This window comes from Pongo pygmaeus, chromosome X (genome assembly GCF_028885625.2).
Source record: "Pongo pygmaeus isolate AG05252 chromosome X, NHGRI_mPonPyg2-v2.0_pri, whole genome shotgun sequence".
Classification (NCBI taxonomy): Eukaryota; Metazoa; Chordata; class Mammalia; order Primates; family Hominidae; genus Pongo; species Pongo pygmaeus.
Window position 1 is genome coordinate 87251192 of NC_072396.2, and position 23777 is coordinate 87274968.

The 23777-nt window shown below is 34.9% G+C and overlaps 1 pseudogene; it reads right to left on the minus strand.

The window, feature by feature from the left end:
- Positions 1–18867: 18867 nt before the first annotated feature.
- On the minus strand, positions 18868–19287 carry LOC129025329 (proteasome maturation protein-like; annotated as a pseudogene).
- Between the last annotated feature and the right edge of the window lie 4490 nt (positions 19288–23777).

Consider the following 23777-nt stretch of genomic DNA (forward strand, 5'->3'; position numbering starts at 1 on the left):
TCAGACAGGATCATGAACTTCTGAATGTAGTCTAGGGATGGCCCGTTAATTTCCCCTTCATATTCAAATGACGCAAAGATAGTTAAAAGACAGTACCTACAGATATGGCTGTCAACTCAGTTTGGGAAATTCTACCAATGTGATTATAGCTCATTAGCAAGTTCATTAACATGTTATCTGGACAAGCTAAACCTAGGGAGGCAGAATTGGTTTGATGACAACCTTTCCAGGGAAAGGGTGAACAACTTACCATTACTGTCTTCTATTTGCAAGTGAAACCTAGCTCTGCTTTCGATTCGGCTTGGCTCCATAAGAAGAGCTACATAAGCAGTTGAGAGTGTTTACATGGGAGGATAACAGCAGGCTACTGTAGAAACTTGGACTCGAAGTAATTGGCATGGAAAATGAATTCAACTCATTAACAGGTCCCTGAAACACAGCCCTTTGAAAATCAGCTTGACAGTTTCGTTTAATAAGTATTCGGCACCTCCAGGCAACTTCACTAGACTCTCACCTTTCACTTTCTTTTTGGTGTTCCTTGCAGCCAGTTTTTGCTGCCTGTTAACAGTCACTCCTTTGGAAAGAAAATGTTTTGCAGGAATAGCAACAGCAGACACTCAAATGTATGTATGCACAAACACATGGAATATTTTTCTTGTGAAAATGATGGTGCTCACCTAGCCAAATGTTCAGAGCAAGGCGGAAGCCAGAAAGTCTCTGCAGCAAAGAAGAGATTGTTCCTGGGACTGCAGTTCTGGATATGAGACTCAGTCACAGACTCGGTATCTGGCATCCTAAGCATGGATATAAGTTGCATGGATAGATGGGGCCTGACACTGAGAGAAAACATCACTGTTTTCTCTAAGTCTAGTCCGATCAGACAAAATCATTCATAGAATGTCAGAGCTGGGATGGTTCTGACATTATTACATTTTGCATAGAGTCCTGAGAGGTACCACTAACTGCCCAAGGTCACATTGGAATTCAACTCTCCAAGTCTGAAATTATCTGGAATTTCCCCCAGGGACTGAATTTTTAAAAGGCCAGGCTGGTGTAAAAATCAGTAAATGGAAGTGGGCAAAGGAGTAGATTTGGGGAGATATATTTATCAGTTAAACACTGCAGCAAATTGTGGGCACCCCAGACAAAGTGAAGTGGAAAATTGAAGCAATTAGGTGGATAATTCAGTTCAAAACACAGTCATCTGAAATAGTCAGATAATTAAAGCAAGAACCATTTTTTGCCTTGAATTATCTTGATAGTTGTCTCAATTATCCACTTCAGTGTGTGTGTAGACTCAGCCAGCCAGAGAGATCATAATTATCACTACTTGACCTTAATCTGATCTCTTTACTTGTAAAACAGTTACCGGTAAATGTGAACCTAAAGGTAACTTGGGAGAGATGTGGTAAAGAGGTGAGAGTACCCTTTAAGTATCTCCAGCAAGAATAGAAAATGGTAAAACAGAGTGTGTGAATTGTGTGTGTATAAAACCACTGTGAATTAAGCAATTTTACCTGTCATCAAAATCAGCCATCAGGAATTGGGCATTACCTAAGTACAAAAGAGCAAGAGGGCTTTGTGTGTTCTTTGATTGAAGGGATTTAATTTAGTTGCAAATACAGTTTTTTTCTGTTATGAAAAATTAAGGACAATAGCTTTTAAAAAGAGGTTAAACCTATGAGGCTTTTGAACATTACACATGTTACATTATAGCCTACTTTCAGAAAACAGCTCAGTTGCAAATAGGCAGATGAGAATAATTCTGTTCTTCCCACAAGGAGTGTGTGAAGAACACATCCATCTATATTTACAAATAGATGAATAAGTCTGTCCTGGTACAATCCATTCCCTCATGACTTTTTACTGTGTTCTCATTAAGGTAGACTTGAAAATGTAAAACTAACTAACAAAAAGTTCAATAATGTCCACGTGTTTTCAACTTAGGGGAAAGGAAGGCGATGCAGAAATAGATGGGCATTTGTATATAAACTTTGGAATCCTGTGGAGAGAAGGGGCTCTGTAAATATTTGATAATTTTATTTTTTTCAATTAATAGTTGCATCCTTTTCAATTAATATTCACTATTTTTTTCAATTACTATTAAGAAGCACAGCTAATGTAAAATAGTTGAGTGCATGGTTGCTGGAGCCAGTTTGGCTGAGTTCAAATTGTAACTCTGCCACTTACTAGTTGTATGAATTTGCCTAAGTGTTTTTAGCCTCACCTGTGGGTAGTGGTGTCCTCAGCTGTAAAATGAAGGAAATGGTAGTGTCTATATCCTAGGGTTGTTGTGTAGACTGAATAGCTTGGAATTAATTTAAAGGGTGGCTGCCATGTAGTGAACACCACTCTAAGTATTAGATATTACGATTTAATTCTCCTTGGTAATATGTATTGAGACATGGATTGACATCAGAATATTAAAGTCAGTACAAATTAGAGATACTCATGGATAATTCCTTGCTGGAGTTTACTTTTGTATTAAAGAACTTCTTTCATTGGCCACTCTATCTCATTTATTAATGAGAAAATGGGCTAAGAGAAGAGGATTCTATTTGCTCACATTCATACAGTTATGAACCAACAGAGCTGAACCAAATGACTGAGACCTAGAAAACCTAACATCAAGCCACCAGCTTGAGTCTTATAAAAGACATATGCTTTCATTTCTGTCACCCAGCTTATATAAGCATTGACTTATATATCGTCATTTTGTCCTCCTTTTTTATTTAAAATTTTATAATTTTTTTTTCTATTTTTTTTCTTGTAGGAGGACTGGAAAAGAAAGGGTTTGGACATTTAAGGAGCAAGCCCAAATGGGCCATCCTCAGGAACAATCTTATGGAAACCTGAAGGCTTGTCAGAAACATTGTAATATCTTGAGAAGTGATGGGGAACTAGATAAGAAAAACAGATTTTTTTAAAAAATCATAAATAACAGTGGATCAGAAAGCAAAAACAACAGTACTAATGAAGACAAAGCCCACCGACTGAACTAGAGTAAGCTAATAGGGAAATGGGTTTCCTCTGTGGCCCAGTGCCATTTTAAGTCAGGCTTGCATAGCTAATTTCATCTTCTCTGGCTTTGGGGCTTCCAAGATAGCCCTGAGCAAGAACACTTGTTCAATTTTTTACTACTATCCCTCTCCCTAATCCCTACATCCCCAGCAAATAGACAGACATTTTTAAAGTCAGTTTGAAACATAACAGTTTTCTCAGGTACTCTCACATTCCTTTGAACCAACAAATTTTAAAGCCATTGAATGTAATGGCATACTTTGAATAAAATGAAACTCTGAGATGAAAGCAAGCTAACATGTACAGCCCTCTTCTCTGTTTTTCTTCCAGAGTTTAAATTCACCTAATCAAAGTTTTTCCTCATATCAGAGGGCCTGTCACGAAAAGGTAGTATAGAATGGTGATTAAGAGTTCAGGCAGACTCTGAAGCCAGACTGCCTGGGTCAAAATCCTAGCTCTGTTATTTAACTGTTAAGTGACTTTAGGCAAGTTAAGCTGTCCTAAAATTGCCTAAGATGAATATTTGGAAATATAGGAACTTGAAAAAGCAGAGACCAGTGGAGGTTGGGTAGTCAGGAGAGGCTTCTCAAAGAAGGTGAGGCTAAAGGACAACCAGTGTTTGCTCAGAGATGTATCTCTTTGGGAAAAAATTGATCAAACTACATCTACCTTGTTTTTAAATCTTTTTTTTTTCAGTGTCACTAATGGGACACTGCCAAAACTATCATGGCAGGTTCTTTCTGTTCATTTACAAAAAGCCACTTTTCCAAAACCAAGAGATCATATTTCCATATAAAAATGGACGAAAAACATACATATGGAAAGACTTTAAGACACCTTTTAGTATTTAAGAAAAATATTTTTTTTCCTCAAAGCAAAAGATCTGGTAAGAGATTGGCAGCTGCAACTATGGTATTGAAAACGGCATCAAGGAAAAGGATGTATTACACATGTCTCTTAAAACTAAGCCATCTGATAGCCAAGGGAGAAATAAATAACAGAGAAGGAAGCCCTGTTTCCCTTTCTTGTTCTTTTTTAAATCATTGTAACAAATAAAATCAACACAGAGGGGCAAAAAAGGAAATAGGAAAATAAATATCAAAAAGAGAAGCTGGAAATTCTGTCTAAAATGATACACTACAGTCACAAACATCTCTGTATCTTTCTTCTTGCTAAGTAAAAGAGACAATTGCAGATGTATTTCCCCCACATTGTAAATCTGAACATGTTTTTCAGCGTCAGTTTTTATCCCTAGCCTGTCCCTAATGATCAGCACCAAGTTCTTTCTTCACTGTGTTGGGAATTTGACTGTATATTGTAGATAACACTTTTATATCAAAAAATGCCAACATTTTTTCAAAAATGGAAAAATGTCTTAGAAATGGTAATCTCAGAGAAAAACAGGACATCTTGTTTGAGAGGAACTCTTTCAATGTGAAGCCACTTCCCATTTCTTGCCTATTTTCCTTTGTGATTGTCATTTGGTGATGGTGCTTAGATATGCCTCCAGGAAAAGAAAAAAAAGAATGAGAGAGACCAAGTAAGTGTGAGAAAGAGAAATGAAGATAGGAAGAAAAAATGTGTATGTCCTACTCAGTGGCCTAATTACTGCACTTTATAATAAAACCAATTTCTCATGACTCTTAAAAAGTAATGCAAGATAAAAATATCATCTTCATCTTGTCATTCAATAAATATTTTTAAATTTCTAAGGCTTTACAACACAGATATCCCAGAAAGGAGTCCAGCAGGAAGGATAAAGTAGCCAAATGATTAAGTATTTGTAAACAGCCCAGAATAGTGCCATGCATCAGTAAGTTAGGTCTCACTTTCTTTCCTTTTCTGTATCCAGAAAAGGGGTGTGGGGGAATGAGGACCAGTCGGAGTAAGGACACATAGCTGAAGCCAACATTAGTATCATTCTCTTCTGCCACACCTCTATGCCTGCATATGAGATACAAATATACTACGACTTTACGGGACTGTAAGCCCTTCATCTTCAAATCTTTAAGATTCATTAAAAACTCTTGTGTTCATATTACTACCAAATATTTCAAAGTTCTTCAGGTTTCTAAACTAAATCTTTCAGAAAAACAACAAAAATTATTTCAAGAAATCAAAAGCTCCTTTCAATGGCTACATTAATGCAAAATTCTTTTTTAAAAAGAATGCATTTAGTATATTTAACTTTATTTAATTAATTAATTTATTTATTTATTTCCTTTTTTGAGACGGAGTCTCGCTCTGTCGCCCAGGCTGGAGTGCAGTGGTGCGATCTCTGCTCACTGCAAGCTCCGCCTCCCGGGTTCACGCCATTCTCCTGCCTCAGCCTCCCAAGTAGCTGGGATTACAGGCGCCCGCCACAACGCCCGGCTAATTTTTTGTATTTTTAGTCGAGATGGGGTTTCATCATATTAGCCAGGATGGTCTCGATCTCCTGACCTCGTGATCTGCCCGCCTTGGCCTCCCAAAGTGCTGGGATTACAGGCGTGAGCCACTGCGCCCGGCCGGCATATTTAACTTTAAAATTTGCTTTGAAGGAAATGTTTCTTAGTCTGAGACATGCCCACCAGTTTATAAAACAGGGCATTTTTTCCTGGTCACTTTAAAGAGCCTCTCAATTAGGAAGTTGGACAAGGATTAGCTTCAGTGATTCTGAGTTATTCCCTAAGTGTATTAGCATAATGACCTACTCTCATGCAATATTTTATTTTATTTTATTTTATTTTTATTATACTTTAAGTTTTAGGGTACATGTGCACAACGTGAAGGTTTGTTACATATATATACATGTGCCATGTTGGTGTGCTGCACCCATTAACTCGTCTCTCATGCAATATTTTAAATGAGAAGGCTTGTAATTAGATTATGAGAGACAAAATATATGTTTACAAAGTCGTTAGCATAAAATAACACATGCAGACTAGGTAATATCCAAATACTGGCTCCCTTTTATATATATGACCCATCCATCTAGTTTTTGGGATAGAAGTGTATCAGAGGAAAACACCCAGTACATAATCTTATTGAACATCCACACAGAGAATGTGCAGTCACATACAAAAAAAATCCCATCGATTTCTACTTGTTTGAGATGCTGATCTATTGATTTTTGAGTGGCTCTGGTTACTTCACCATAGGAGTGTTGTTTCAGGAAAAGTGAACTAACTGAGAAATCTGCAAAGCAGCAAGCAGGGCAGGACAAATTGGTAAAATTATTTAATACTGAAACCCAACCTCACTGACCTCCTGGCAAGACTTACAATTAGAAAGTAGGGAATAAATGTTAATTATCAATAATGAACTATTTGGGGTCATAATTATGAAGGTGGAAATATTAGAGTACAGGAACAGGCATAGTTAGGTACTCTATGTATTCTTATAATGTTCTTAATTAGTGCAGCAATCTAGGCAGCAGGAAGCTATGGAAAGAGGGCTAAGAGGGGCACTCTCAGACTTTCTGTTGCAAGTACATTTGCTGAAATTGCAATGGTACATTCTCACTTAACTTTTTGTACCCCTGTCTCACCTCAGATCTCCTCAGGTTTTTCTCTGGCTGTCTGAATCCAGTTCCCCATTCCTCGGCCAGCTAACCCTGATATCTTGTTTACCCCAACATGCAACTCACCTCTTTTCAAAAGTCTTTCCATTCCTTCCCCCACTCCCCAAAGCATCTTCTGTAATTGTAAGGCTAGATTTTTCAGGGAAATAAAAATTTGATTAATTATTATTAAGGCGTGTGTTTTTATTCATTTTAAATTGTAACTGGCAGACCAAATGGATTATACATCAATAGTCTTTAATTGCCTACACCAATCAATCTTCTGTATTTTATACATATTCACAGTAATTTCACTAACCTTATATGGAAGAATAGGGCCCAATATATTGCCAATATTTCAGCAACTATTTTTGGAAGGATGCCTTCCTTAGGTCACACATCCATATACAACTTGTTTTGGTAGTTCTATGTACCAGAACTCTGAAGTGTTACTTTCTACCAAGGGAAAATCTATAACCTTATAATAATATCACATTTTGTTTGTTATTTGGATCAGGTTAAGAAAGACTTGCTTTGTCCTGCATACCATGCTGTTGAGGATCCCATCTTAATGAGGAATTCGGCCCTTTTTATAGGAAAGAGAAAATACCTCATTCTAAGGCATATACACAGCAAGGACCTGAGGAGCTTGTGTACTTCATAGAATCATGAACTCATAGGATAAAAAGGCAAATTAAAAATTATCCTATCCAGGAAATCCCAAGTAGCAGTATGCATACTATCTACATATAAGCACTTAGGCAATTGATTATAAAGTCAGACTGCCTCAGAGTCTCTGAGGGTAGAGCTTGGCAAACTGATTTAAGGAGGATAGGTAACTTGCTCAAGATGACCCTGTAAATAGAGAGTGGAGTCAGAATTCACATTCAGATCCAGCTGAGTAAAAAGCTTATTCTATTAACCTAATTAGTTGGTCTGTAAAAAGGATTTCCATAAGCTAACTCAAATGGGGCAAACCTGAGTTAAAAGGAAAAAAACACCTGACCTAGCTTCAAACATCACTTCACCTCTGGAGAAAAGTTGGAAAATATTCTAGCAGAAATACAGAATTGGTTTATTGGATTTCTTTTTAAGAAAAGAAAAATTGAGTAGCCTACAAATATAAGGGGCAGATTAACCAAATAGCAGCTGCAGCCATGTAGCCAAAAAACAAAGGGCATTTTCTCTGGCTATATAATTTGCAAAGCCCAATGCAAAATGAAAATGGGATTCTCCTTGTTCAAAATGCGGGGAAAAAGTACCATTAAAATAATTCAAACATACAATTTTTTTCTTTCTTTTGCAGTCTCTCTCTCTAGATGTGTAATAGTGTTTATTATTTGTTTTTTATTGTGGTTATATATAAATACAAATTAAAATTTTAAATATTAGCATGAAGTTTAAAATTAATCTTTGTATTGTGCAATGCCAGATTTAAATGCAAATATAAGCATTTAAATATCAGCATTTAAATTCAAATATAACTCATATGTGAAATCACCTATATTACGCAATTCTTATTTTATAGCTTGTACATGCACATATGTTTTGTTTTTAGCAAAGCAGTGGAAATGCTGCAGAAAACCAACTCAACTGTTTTTATTACACCGCCTGGCAAAGCATACATTCTACCAACATTCTCTACTTTTGGTCCCTATTGAGTAAGAAAGGACTGAAAACTAATATATATATTATATATATATTAGTTTCAGTCCAACATATATATGTATATATGTGTATATATGTGTATATATACGTAGGTATATAGGTATACCTATATACGTATATACATACCTATACCTATATATGTATGCTTATATATATGAATATAGGTATAACTATATAGGTATATATAGTTATATAGGTATGTATATAGGTATAACTATATACCTATATGTATAACTATACATATATACATATACATATATACATATATACATATACACATATATACATATACATATACACATATATACATATACATATATACATATATACATATATACATATACATATATACATATATACATATATACATATACATATATACATATATACATATATACATATACATATATACATATATACATATATACATATATACATATACATATATACATATATACATATACATATATACATATATACATATACATATACATATATACATATATACATATACATATATACATATGTACATATATACATATATACATATATACATATACGTATATACATATATATACATATATATGTATATACATATATACGTATATATGTTGGACTGAAACTAATAAATATATAATATTAGTTATATATCATATATAACATATATACATATGGCTTGCTCTATCTTTCCCTTTCATTCTATGTCATCATTTCTAGGAAATGTGCTTGGCTAATAAAAGAAAGTAACATGAATAAGAAAGAATATGATAGTTTTTTTTTGGTTATTCTTATTTCTTAGAATACCATTGCCTTCTTTCTGCATTTGAAGCAAGTTCTGGTGCAAAAGAAAATATGGTCCGTAAGGCCTCTCAGAGACTAGGCTTACTCAGTCATAGTAATGCTAATGCACATACCTTGTATTTGTTTTGAGTCTTACTGACCTACTACATATCATGTGTCCATCAACCTCACAAGTTCTGTATGCAAATTGGGTAGCAAGAAATGGTAGACACTCATATTGTGCACATTTCCTCCGCTCACACACATGCACCATTGTCCTATTGGTCTTCACTTACAAAACTTTGAATATAATTCACAGATAAAGTTATTAAGAATTCCAAAATACTGACAGCAGTGCTTTAAACCAACCCTAGGGTCCATCTGTGTATGGCTGTCTTATGCATCTACACAGGATGGATACTAATGACACCAACCTGTATGTGTGTATATAGCCATGAATAGGAGTCTTTCCTCAGAAAAGGATCAGGGTTTGAAGTCTTTGGGGCTTTCTCATTGAGGATCATAACTTCCATGTTGGACAAAGGAGACAAAGGCAAACAAAGTATACAGTCAAATTATATTAAACTCCAAATTCAGGGAATAAAGGGTCTAGTTAATTCTACATTTATATCTACCTTTTGTAAGTATGCTCTATGCTAAAAATCATGAGGAAACATAGGACCAAAACATTCTGCCTTCCAGGTATTTAGAGTTTAATGTGGCTATTAGACTTCTTTAAAACATCTTGGATATATTATAAAGCAGAATATATTGAGTGTTATTGTAGAAAAACGAACGATTAAAGGAATTTCAAGAATAAAATAATTATTTATTATTTTGAAGACTGAAAAAGCTTCATAGAGGAGGTCGCAATATTTGAGGTAGGATTAAAGGATGTTGATATGGCTTGAATGTCCCTTACAAAACTCATATTGAAGTTTGTTATTCTGATGGTATTTAGAGGTGGGACTGTTAAGAAGTAATTAGATCATGAGGGCTCTGCCCTCACAAATGTATTAATGTTGATATCATGTTCTCTTTCTTTCTTTCTCTCTCTCTCTCTCTCTTTCTCACACACACACACACACACACACACACACACACACACACACTTCCTATGGGATAATGCAGCAAGAAGGTCCTCAGAAGATGCTGGCACCTTGACCTTGGTTTCCCCAGCATCCAGAACTCTAAGCCAATAAATTTCTACTTTTTATAAATTACCCAGTCTGTGGTATTTTATCTTAACAGCACAAAATGAACTGATAGATATATAGCATTGCAATAAATTGAGTCAGAGGAGGACATTTGACACACAAAAAAATATACCTAGGAATACATTTAATCAAGGAGGTGAAAGATATCTAGAAGTATAATTAATTACAAAATTCTTCTGAAGGAAATCAGAGATGACATAAATAAACAGAAAAACATTCCATAATCATAGATTGGAAGACTCGATATCATTAAAATGGCCATACTGCCCAAAGTGCTCTAAAGATTTAATACTATTCATACCAAACCTCCAATGCCATTGTTCACAGAATTAGAAAAAAAAATTGCAAAATTCACATGAAAGCAAAAAAGAGCCCAAATAGCCAAAGCAATTCTATGCAAAGAGAACAAACCTAGTGGCATCACCTTATCTGACTTCAAACTACACTATAAGGCTACTGCAATGAGTACAGCATGGTACTGGTACAAAAACAGACACATAGATCAATGGAACAGAATGGAGAACCCAGAAATAAAACTGAACATCTACAACCATCGAATCTTCCACAACGTTGAAAAAAATAAACAATGGGGAAAGGACTCCCTATTCAATAAATGGTGCTGTGATAACTGGCTAGACACATGCAGAAGAATTAAATTAGAACCCCATCTTTCACAAAAATATACAAAATTATACAAAATATACAAATATTATACTATTTACTTATACTACTACCATACACTATTATAGTTTTATTATAATATATACTACTACTAATACACTATACAATACTACAATGTACTACTGTAGTGTTACTACACTAATACTACTAAATATTATTCATAAATTATTTGTAAATATACAAATATACAAATAATTTACAAAATATACAAATACACAAAATATAAATACACAAATAATATACAAGATAACTCAAGATGAATTAAAAACATCAATGTAAGACCTCAAACTATAAAAATCCTAAAAGAAAACCTAGGAAATATAATTCTAGACATCAGCCTTGACAAATAATTTATGACCAAGTTCCCAAAAGCAATGGTGACAAAATAAAAAACTGAAAAATGGGACTTGATTAAACTAAAGATCTTCCGCAGAGTGAAATAAACTATAAACTACCAACATAGTAAGAAGATAACCTAATAATGGGAGAAAATATAATATTCACAAACCATGAAGAACTTAACTCAACAGCCAAAAAAAGATTATTAAAAATTGGCAAAGGGCATGAACAGGTACTTCTCTTTTTTTTTTTAATTTTTATTTTATTTTATTATTATTATTATTATTATTATTATTATTATTATACTTTAGGTTTTATGGTACATGTGCCCAATGTGCAGGTAAGTTACATATGTATACATGTGCCATGCTGGTGCGCTGCACCCACCAACTCGTCATCTAGCATTAGGTATATCTCCCAATGCTATCCCTCCCCCTCCCTCCACCCCACAACAGTCCCCGAAGTGTGATGTTCCCCTTCCTGTGTCCATGTGTTCTCATTGTTCAATTCCCACCTATGAGCGAGAACATGCGGTGTTTGGTTTTTTGTTCTTGCGATAGTTTACTGAGAATGATGATTTCCAATTTCATCCATGTCCCTACAAAGGACATGAACTCATCATTTTTTTTTTTTTTTGAGACAGAGTTTCACTCTGTTGCCTAGGCTGGAGTGCAATGGCACGATCTTGGCTCACTGCAACCTCCGTCTACCAGGTTCAAGTGATTCTCCTGCCTCAGCCTACCGAGTAGCTGGGATTACAGGCATGTGCCACCACGCCTGGCTAATTTTGTATTTTTAGTAGAGATGGGTTTTCTCCATGTTGGTCAGGCTGGTCTCGAATTCCCGACCTCAGGTGATCCACCTGCCTCAGCCTCCCAACCTGCTGGGATTACAGACGTGACGCACCGCGCCAAGCATGAACAGGTACTTCTCAAAAGAAGACATATACGTGGTGGCCAACAGACATGAAAAAATTCTCAACATCACTAATCATCAAAAAATGCAAATCAAAACCACAATGTGACACCATCTCACACCAGTCACAATGGCTATTATTAAGAAGACAATAAATAACAGATGCTGAAGAGGCTGTGGGAAAAAGAGAACACTTATACATTGTTGATGGTAATGTAAATTAGTTTAGTCATTGTGGAAAGCAGTTTGGAGATTTCTCAAAGAACTAAGAACAGAACTACCATTTGACTCAGCAATGGCATTACTGGGTATATACCCAAAGGAAAACAAATCCTTCAAACAAAAAGACATGTGCACTTATATGTTAATTGCAGCACTATTCACAATAGCAAAGACATGGAATCAACCATGGATGGACTGGATAAAGAAAATGTGGTGCATATATACCCTGGAATACTACACAGCCATAAAAAGTAACAAAATCATGTATTTTGCAGCCACATGGTGCAGATAAAGGCCATTATACCAAGCAAATTAATGCAGAAACAAAAACCAAATACCACATGTTCCCACTTTCAAGTTGGAGCTAAACACTGAGTAACCGGGAACGTAAAGATGGGAACAATAGACTCTGAAGACTACTAGAGTGGGAAGGAAGTGGGGAGGGCTGAAAAATTACCTATTGGGTACTGTGCCCACTACCTGGGTGACGATATCATTCGTATTTTAAATCTCAGCAACATGCAAAATTCCCATTTAACAAACCTGCACATGTACACCTAATTCTGAAATAAAAGCTGAAATTACTTTTAAAAAGTCCAATCACAAAAGATCAAAATAGAGGAGGGCATTTGAGGCTGACAGAGGAGCATAAATAAAGGAACAGCATATCTTAGAGGTTGGGACATCAACACATGGGATTAGAAGTATATGGAGTAAGGGAGTAATTTGCGGACTGTATTAGATTGGCTGCCATAACAAAATACCATAGACTGGATGGTTTAAATATTTATTTTTCTCACAGTTGTGGAGACTGAAAAGTTTAATATCAAGGTGCCAGCTGATCCAGTATTTAGTTCCTCGTAAGTATTTTCCTCTTGGCACATAGACAGTTGCCTTCTTGCTGTGACTTCACATGATAGAGAGAGACAGGAGAGAGGAGAGAGGAGAGAGAGAGAAACACAAACTCTCTGGTATCTTTTCATATAAGAGCACTAATCCCATCATGAAGGCACCATTCTCATAACCTTATCTAACTCTAATTACCTCCCAAACACCTCCTTTCCAAATATCATCACATTAGGGAATCAGGCTTCAATTAACGAATTTGCTGGCAGGGGGGCACACAAACATACAGTCAATAACAAAGAAATGCCACCAGAGATATAAAGAAGGTCCAGATTGGTGAGAGCTTTGAATACTACACAAAGCATTTGGGTAACTGCTGCTTTTTGAGCAGCAGAGCAACAAGTTCAGACTGATGATTTGTGAAGATAATTTTGATTTCGGTGGGAAAGATGGGTTGTAAGGAGAGGAACCAGAACTATTGTGATAGTCTAGGAAAGAGGAAATGAAGATCTGAGCTAAAGGCAATGGCAGTAGGAATGAAACAAGAAATAGATATAAGAAATCTGAAGGGGCTAGCTGACTAATTCAGTGTGAGAACTGAGAAAGAGGTGCAAGATGTCTTTGAGATTAATTGAATTTGCAGGTAACAAGATTAACAAAAGACCCATTTATCTTAATAGTTGTTGAAAATCTTTCCAGAATATATGAATCCCTTTTTCAGCCTTAGTGGCAGAGTCTAATGAAAATAATCCAATCATTTTTCTGGTTGAAAACTCACAGGTTTTGGGGGGCATTTTTCAGAAAAATTAGTTCACATCATAGAAGTCTATAAATGTAAATATGAGCAGACAAAGTTTAAATATACTTTTAATATACTGAGTCCCAGACATCTTGGAGGTTTGTGTTTCATTTTCTCTACTTATTGCTTTAGCTTGTTTTGCTCCAAAATTTGAAGTAGCAAAAATTTCAATTTAATCGATGATTTGAAGTCACTAATTTTCTGCTCCTTTTGCTGTAAACTCAATTTAATTAACTTTAAGTTTGTAACAGATCATAGGACATTGAAGCTGTTTATTTTAAGTATAAATATATTTTGATAAAAATTTTCATTTCTCTTAAAAAGAGGAATTTCATTAAAATATTTTCTGTATCTTATGAGTGATTTCATATCCATCCTAACTCTAAATATATTGACAACATAAATTTATCTGATTTGATATTTAAAGTGAAATGAAGTTTCGTTTAGCAGAATTTTAATACATAGAAAATTTAGTTAACATGTTTCAATTATGAAATTAACCCTGCAGATAGGATTCTTTTTCTTTTTTAAAACTAAACAACAAAATACCACGTATTCTCACTTGTAAGTAGGAGCTAAGCATGGAGCACACATGGACATAAATATGGTAACAACAGACACTGTGAACTACTAGGCGGCTGTGGGGACGAGCTGCATTAAAAAACTACCTATTAGGTACTATGCTCAGTACCTGTGTGACAGGATCTCTACTACAAATCTCAAAATCATGCAGTATTCCTATGTAACAAATCTACACATGTTCCCCCTTTATCTAAAATAAAAGTTGAAAGAAAAAATTATCAGCTGGGAAAAGAAAATACTAAACAATAACATCTGGGTACAAAGCAATTTTTAAAAGGTTCTTGCAGTCAAACATATGTAACATAAAATTGGCCATTTTAATCATATTTAAGTATACAATTCAGTGGCATTAATCGCATTCACAATCATGTGCAATAATCACCTTTATCTATTTCTGAAACTTTCATCACTCCAAACAGAAATACTGTACCATTAAGCAATGACTTTTCATTCATGTCTGCCCCTATTTTCTAGTAACCTCTAATCTTTCTAGTCTATACATTTGCATATTCTAGATATTTTATGTAAATGAAATTTCACAATATTTGTTTTTTAGTGTCTGGCTTATTTCACTTAGTGTAAAACTTTCAAGGTTCATTCATGTCATAACATGATTCAAAACTTTATTACTTTTTATAGCTGAATATTACACAATTGAATGTACATACCATACTTGTTTATGTATTCATCTGTTGATGGAGACTTGGACTGTTTCTGCCTTTTGACTATTAGGAATAAAGCTACAATGAACACTGGCATACAATTACTTGTTTGAGTCCCTGTTTTCACTTCCTTTGGATATATACTTAGGAGTGGAATTGCTGGTTCATACGACAATTCTATGTTTAAATTTTGGAGGAACTATCAAACTGTTTCCATAGCAGCTGCAACATTTTACATTTCCATCAACAATGTAAAAGGGTTCCAATTTTAGTGCATCCTCAACAACACTTGTTGTTTTCCTTTTTTTTATTACAACCACCCTAATTGGTGTAAAGTGGTTTTGATTTGCATTTCTCTAATGACTAATGATGTTGAACATCTCTTTTATGCTTATTGCCCACTTGTATATCTTTGGAGAAATATCTATTCAAGTCTTTTGCCCATTTTTTAATTGGGTTGTTTGGTTTTTGCTGTTGCTGAATTGTAGGAATTCTTTATCTATTGTCTATAATAATCTCTTAGGTATGTAATTTGCAAATATTTTCTTCCGCTATGTAAGTTGTCTTTTTACTTTTCTTCTTTTTCTTTTTTTTTTTTTTTTTTTTGAGACGGAATCTCACTCTGTCATCCAGGCTGGAGTGCAATGGCACAATCTCAGCTCATTGCAAACTCCGCCTACCGGGTTCAAGCGATTCTCCTGCCTCAGCCTCCCAAGTAGTTGGGACTACAGGGATATGCCACCACGCCAGCTAATTTTTTGTATTTTTAGTAGAGACAGGGTTTCACCGTGTTAGCCAGGATGGTTTCAATCTCCTGACCTCGTGATCCGCCCTTCTCGGCCTCCAGAAGTGCTGGGATTATAGGCGTGAGCCACCGCGCCTGGCAGTCTTTTTAATTTCTTAATAATGTCCTTTGATACATGAAAATTTTTAATTTTGACGAAGTCTATTATATATACATTTTTTTTCTTTTGTTGCTCATGTTTTTAGTGCCATATCTAAGAACCCATTACCATATTCAAGGCCATGACAGTTTATCCCTGTGCTTTCTTGTAAGAGATTTTAGGCTTTTGCTCTTATATTTGGGTAATTTATCCATTGTGAGATTATTTTTGTGTACAGTTTAACGTAGGGGTACAACTTCACTCTTTTTCATGTGGAAATTTAGTTATTCCACTACAATTCATTGAAGAAGCTATTCTTCATCAATTGAATAAACTTGACACCCTTGCCAAAAATCAATTTGTTACAATAGGCACAAAAAGACAAATATCACTTTTTTTTTTAATTCATGTGTGAGAACTAAAAAAATGATCCCATGGAGATGGTGAAAAAAAAATGGTGGTTACCAGAGGCTGGGAAATGTAGTGGAGAGTAGGGGATAAAGATGGGTTGGTTAGTGGGTACAAAAATACAGTTAGGTAGAAGGAATATGTTCTAGTCTTCTAGAGCACTGCAGGGTGACCATAGTCAACAAAAAAAATTGTACATTTCACAATAGCTAAAAGAGAAGACTTAGATTGTTTCCAACACAATCAAATTATAAATGTTTGAGGTGATGGATATCCAAATTACCCAGATTTTATCATTACGCATTGTTTGATTGTATCAAAGTATCACATATACCCCATAAATATGTACAACTATTATGTACCTATAAAATAAAAAATAAAAAATTAATTGGCCATAAATATGCAGATTGGTTTCTGGACTCTCAACTATATTCCATTTGTCTATATGACTATCCATATTGTTTTTATTCCTATAGCTGTGTACTCAGTTTTGAAATTAGGAAGTGTGAGTCCTCCAACTTTGTTATTCTTTGTCATGATTGTTTTGGCTATTCAGGGCTTTTTGAAATTTCATATACATTTGAGAATCAGCTTTTTGATTTCTGAAAAGAAAGGCTGTTGAAATTTTAATAGGATTGTATTTAATCTGTAGATTGCTTTAAGTAGTATTGGTATTTTAGCAATGTTAAATTTCTCAATCCGTGAACATTGATGTCTTTCTATTTATTTAGGTATTCTTTCAGAAATATTTTATAGGTTTCCATTGACAAGATTTTCACCTTTTTGGTTGAATTTATTCCTAGATATTTTATTATTTGTATGTTATTTCAATGAAATTGTCTTTTTAATTATTTATTGATTGCTCATTGCCGATCTGCAACTTTGCTTAATTAATTTATTAGGTCCAGTAGATTTTTTTGTGGATTCTTTGGTATTTCCTATTTATAGGATCATGTCATCTGTGAATATAGTTTTCCTTCTCTTATAATTTGGATTTTTAAAGTTTCTTTCTCTTGTATATTTCCCCAGTTATGACTTTTAGTATGATGTTGGATAGCAGTGATAATTTGAACACTCTAGTCTTGTACCTGATCTTAGGGGAAAAGCTTTCGGTCTTTCAGCATTAAATGTGTTATTTCCTGTGAGTTTTTCCTATATACCCTTTATCATGTTGTGGACATTTCCTTCTACCCCTAGTTTTCTGAGTTTCCTTATCATGAAGGGGTGTTGGATTTTGTAAAATGCCTTTTCTGCATCAATTGAGAGGCTCACGTGGATTTTTTAAATGCTGTTTACGTGTTGCCTTCTGTTGATTGATTTTTTTATGTTGAACCATTTTCGTATTATTTGGACAAATCTCACTTGGTTATGGTATACAACCCCCTTTTTTTAAACCTACATTTGCTGGTTGCTTTATTTAATTTTTCACTTTAAACACAAGACGAAAACCAAAACCTCTGAACTTGTACTCTTCAAATTGAAAGAGAATAGCTACAATTCTAAAATAGCATCAATACAGTAAATATAATTCTTAATAGTATTAATGGACTATACTGAAATATGTATAAATATCTCATATTGTACTCAATTTGAATAGCTGCCCCTGAAATCAATTACAAATGTTTATTTTGAAAGGTGCTACTATAAAGTTTATAGACTCAAATGCTTACAATGGTTATTCAAATTTATGGAATACATAGACAACAGGTTGAACTTCAACCTGTGGACTATTTTATAATATTTATGAGCAAAAATTTTCAAAGACATAGAAGGCCATCTTTAAATATAAATTAGAAGCATTAAAATAATGTATTTAGTGACTTAAATTGTCACTTGGCCATAAACCAAACATCCCCAAAATTTCTTTTCTTTTTTTTTGAGACAGAGTCTTGCTCTGTCGCCCAGGCTGGAGTGCAGTGGCGTGATCTCGGCTCACTGCAATCTCCGCCTCCTGGGTTCACGCCATTCTCCTGCCTCAGCCTCCCGAGTAGCTGGGACTACAGGCACCCCCTACCAAGCCCAGCTAATTTTTTGTATTTTTAGTAGAGACAGGGTTTCACCGTGTTAGCCAGGATGGTCTCGATCTCCTGACCTTGTGATCTGCCCGCCTCGGCCTCCCAAAGTGCTGGGACTACAGGCATGAGCCACCACGCCTGGCCCCAAAATTTCAAATGATCACTGAGGCTACTTGTGCAAAAATTCCCATGTGTCAGTACTTTCAAAGTTGTGTGCATCAAATTATAGTAAAAAGGTGACTATAAACAAGATGCAGCCCCTCTATTTTCATGAGCAACACATTGTGTTATAGTAAACTGAGTTTATATTCCACCAAGTGTCATTCTCCCATTACTTCACTTTGTGACAGATAAGAATAGCTTCAAATCTGGTAGTCTCTTCATTACCCCTCAAAATATCCAGTGAAAGGTTTGAGCTCAAAAGAAATGGAAGACATTGAACCTGCTGCACTGCCTTAAATTTCGATTTATAATTTTAGTGGGGCAAATAACCACTGAATGTTTCTCACTGTGGAAATATTCATTTTATCTTGGTTGCGTTGGAAATTCTCTTCTGAAAATTCAAGAGGATGACTAGCTAAAATTTCATTTTTCACATACACAAAAAACACTTTCTGAAGATTATGACTTTCGAGAGATTCACTTGCTGAAAGTTCAGTAGCTGGAACACTGCCCTTTAGCTGAGATCCAGGTCTTCTGGCATCCATCTTCAGCCACTCTCTACAATCCTTTTAATATGCTGTTGGATTTGTTTTCCTAGTATTTTTTAGGGATTTTTGTATGTATGTTCTGAAAGAATATAGCTCTGTGAATTTCTTCTCTTGCAATGTCTTTTCTGACTGGTATCAGAGTAATGCAGACCTTACAAAATAATTTAGAAAGTGTTTTCTTCTCTTAAATTTTTTGAAAAGTCTCAGAAAAATTGATGTTAATTTTTCATTAAATGTTTAATGAAACTCACCAATGAAGTAATCTTCTCCTGGACTTTTCTTCATTAGGACATTTTTTATTGCTGATTCAATCTCATTCTGTGTTATACCTTTGTTCAGATTTTTTATTTCTTTTTGAGTCAATTTTGGTAATGACTAGGTTCCTAGGAATTTGTTTATTTCATCTACATTATCTGACTTGCTGGTGTGCAACTGTTCATAATATTTTCCTACCATTATTTTTATTTCTGTAAAGTTTTTTAAAAAATATGATTTTTACATAAGCTTATGTTAAAATATGTTTATTAGTATTGATGTACAATATTTTTTTCTCCCTTTATAACTTTTCTGGATTTCTCAGTTTGTAATTCCTCCTGAAACTGTCTTTTACTTCTGTGTGTGTGTGTGTGTGTGTGTGTGTGTGTGTGTGTGTGTGTGTGTGTGTGTGTTGCATTGCCATTTCTACTGTGGCGAGACTCAAGACAATATTCTTACTTAATTGAGAGTGCAGGAAGACATAGATTAGACCAGAAAAGCAGGACTTATTCCACTGACTCAAAATTTTTCTGATATCACCAGAGACAAGGTATTTCTCAGAAATATATTCTGTACCTAAACAGGAACTAATATAAGCATCAATTTTATACTATTGTACCTATCTTTTGGGGATTGTTGGCACTGGATATGAGATGCTCTTAGGTTGCATACACAGATACAGAATTAACCATTGAATCTCTTAAACATAAAAGTGTGCCCTTTTCAATTTCATTTAAGCTTTCCATCAGGTTCGAGAGTTTGGAGTAAATACGTCTTTAACACGCCTCTCTAATGGCTAAGTTCTCTTTTCTTTTTTTTTTTTCTTTCTTTTCTTTGTTTTTTAAGCTGCAGACAAACTTTCATTTATTTATTTATTTATTTATTTATTTATTTATTTATTTATTTATTTATTCTTTTGTTTGTTCCACAGAGTTTTGCTGAGCACCCACTCCAAGCCAGGCATGTGCTAAGTGCCTGGGATAAAACACTGACTCACAAAGAGGAAGACCCTGTCTTATGATGTTCTTATTATCAAAACTCATGCAAGACTTCAGAATAAATATTAAAGTTACACTTCATTTTAAAGAGCTAAAACTGGTGATGTAGTCTATTTCAACAGCTTTTTTAAAAAAATGAGACATGCAGCTAATCAGTAATGGAGCCTATATTCAAGCCAGATTCCACAATCAGTATTATTTTATTTATTTATTTGTTTATTTTATTTTTTTAAATTTTACTTTAAGTTCTGGGATACAAGTGCAGAATGTGTAGGTTTGTTACATAGGTATACATGTGCCAGGGTGGTTTACTTCACCTATCAACTTGTCCTGTAGGTTTCAAGCCCCGCATGATTAGCTATTTGTCCTAATGCTGTCCCTCCCATTACCCTCCACACCCTGACTGGCTCCAGTGTGTGTTGTTCTGCTCCCTGTGTCCATGTGTTCTCATTGTTTACCTCCCACTCATGAGTGAGAATATGCAGTGTTTGGTTTTCTGTTCCTATGTTACTTTTCTGAGGTTAATGGCTTCCAGCTTCATCCATGTCCCTGCAAAGAACATGATCTCATTACTTTTATGGCTGAATAGTATTCCATAGTGTATATGTACCACATTTTATTTATTCAGTCTTATCATTGATAGGCTTGGTTCCATGTCTTTGCTATTGTAAATCGGGCTGCAATAAACATACATGTGCATGTGTCTTAATAGTAGAATGATTTATACTCTTTTAGGTATATGGCCAGTACTGGGATTGCTGGGTCAAAAAGTATTTCTGGTTCTAGATCCTTGAGGAATCACTACACTGTCTTCCACGATGGTTGAACTAATTTACATACCCACAAACAGTGTAAAAGCATTCCTATTTATCCACAGCCTCACCAGCATCTATTGTTTCTTGACGTTTTAATAATCAACATTCTGACTGGCATGAGATGGTATCATATTGTGGTTTTGATTTGCATTTCTCTAATGATCAGTGATGTTGATCTTTCTTTCTTAGGTTTGTTTTGGCCACATAAATGTCTTCTTTTGAGAAGTGTCTGTTTATATCCTTTCCTCACTTTTTGATTGGGCTGTTTTTTTTTTCTTTTAAATTTGTTTAAGTTTCTTGTAGATTCTGGATATTAGACCTTGTCAGATGGGAAGATTGCAAAAATTTTCTCCCAATCTATAGGTTTTCTGTTTACTCTGATGATAATTTCTTTTGTTGTGTAGAAGCTCTTTAGTTTAATTAGATTTCATTTGTCAATTTTGTCTTTTGTTGCAATTGTTTTTGGCATTTTTGTCAGGAAATCTTTGCCCAGGCCTATGTTCTGAATGGTATTGCCTAGGTTTTCTTCTAGGGTTTTTATGGATTTGGGTTTTACTTTTAACTCTTTAATCCATCTTGAGTTACTTTTTGTATAAGTTGTAAGGAAGGGGTCAGTTTCAGTATTCTGCGTACGGCTAGTCAGTTTTCCCAGTACCATTTATTAAGTAGGAAATCTTTTCCCCATTGCTGGTTTTTGTCAGGTTTGTCAAAGATCAGATGGTTGTAGATGTGTACTGTTCTTTCTTAGGTCTTTATTCTGTTTCATTCGTCTATCTGTCTGTTTTAGTACCAGTACCATGCTGTTTTGGTGACTGTAGCCTTGTAGTGTAGTTTGAAGTCAGGAAGCACGATGCCTTCAGCTTTGTTATTTTTGCTTAGGATTGTCTTGGGTATATGGGCTCTTTTTTGATTCCATATAAAATTTAAAGTAGTTTTCTCTAATTTTGTGAAGAATGTCAGTGATAGTTTGATGGGAATGGCATTGAATCTGTAAATTACTTTGGGAGGTATGGCCATTTTTACCATATTGATTCTTCCTATCCATGAGCATGGAATGTTTTTCCATTTGTTTGTATCCTCTCTTACTTCCTTGAGCAGTGGTTTGTAGTTCTCCTTAAAGAGGTCTTTCACGTCCTTTGTTAGCTGTATGTCTAGGTATTTTACTGTCTTTGTAGCTATTGTGAATGGGAGTTCATTCATGGTTTGGCTCTCTGGTTGTCTATTGTTGGTATACAGGAATGCTTGTGATTTTCGCACATTGATTTTGTATCTTGAGACTTTGCAGAAGTTGCTTATCAGCTTAAGGAGTTTTTGGGCAGAGTTGATTTGGTTTTCTAAATATAGAATGATGTCATCTACAAACAGAGACAATTTGACTTCCTCTCTTCCTATCTGAATATTCTTTATTTCTTTCTCTTGCCTGATTGCTCTGGCCAGAACTTCCAGTACTATGTTGAATAGGAGTGGTGAGAGAGGATTTATTTGTCCTGTGCTGGTTTTCAAAGGGAATGCTTCCAGCTTTTGCCCATTCAGTGTGATATTGGCTGTGGGTTTGCCATAAATAGCTCTTATTTTGAGATATGTTCCATCAATATTTAGTTTATTTAGAGTTTTTAACATAAAGGGGTGTTGAATTATATTGAAGGCCTTTTCTGCATCTATTGAGATAATCCTGCAGTTTTTGTCATTGGTTCTGTTCGTATGACAGATTATGTTTATTGATTTGTTCATGTTGAGCCAGCCTTGCATCCCAGGGATGAAGCTGACTTGATCATGGTGGACAAAGTTTTGATGTGCTGATGGATTCGATTTACCAGTATTTTATTGAGGATTTTCTCATCGATGTTCATCAGGGATATTGGCATGAAGTTTTATTTTTTTGTTGTATCCGTGTCAAGTTTTGGTGTCGGGATGATGCTTGCCTCATAAAATGAGGTAGGGAAGAGTCCCTCCTTTTCAACTGTTTGGAATAGTTTCAGAAGAAATGAAACTAGATCCTTTCTGTACCTCTGGTAGAATTTGGCTGTGAATCTGTCTGGTCCTGGGCTTTTTTTGGTTGGTAGGCTACTGCCTCAGTTTCAGAATTTGCTATTGGTCTTTTCAGGGATTCGACTTCTTCCTGGTTTAGTCTTGGGAGAGTGTATGTGTCCAGAAATTTTTCCATTTCTTCTAGACTTTTAAATTTATTTGTGTACAAGTGTTTATAGTATTCTTTGATGGTAGTTTGTATTTCTGTGGGGTCAGTGGTGATATCCCCTTTATCATTTTTTATTGTGTCTATTTGATTCTTCCCTTTTTTCTTCTTTATTAGTCTAGCTAGCAGTCTATCTATTTTGTTAATTTTTTCAAAAAACCAGCTCCTACATTCATTGATTTTTGAAGGATTTTTTATGTCTCTATTTCCTTCAATTCTGCTCTG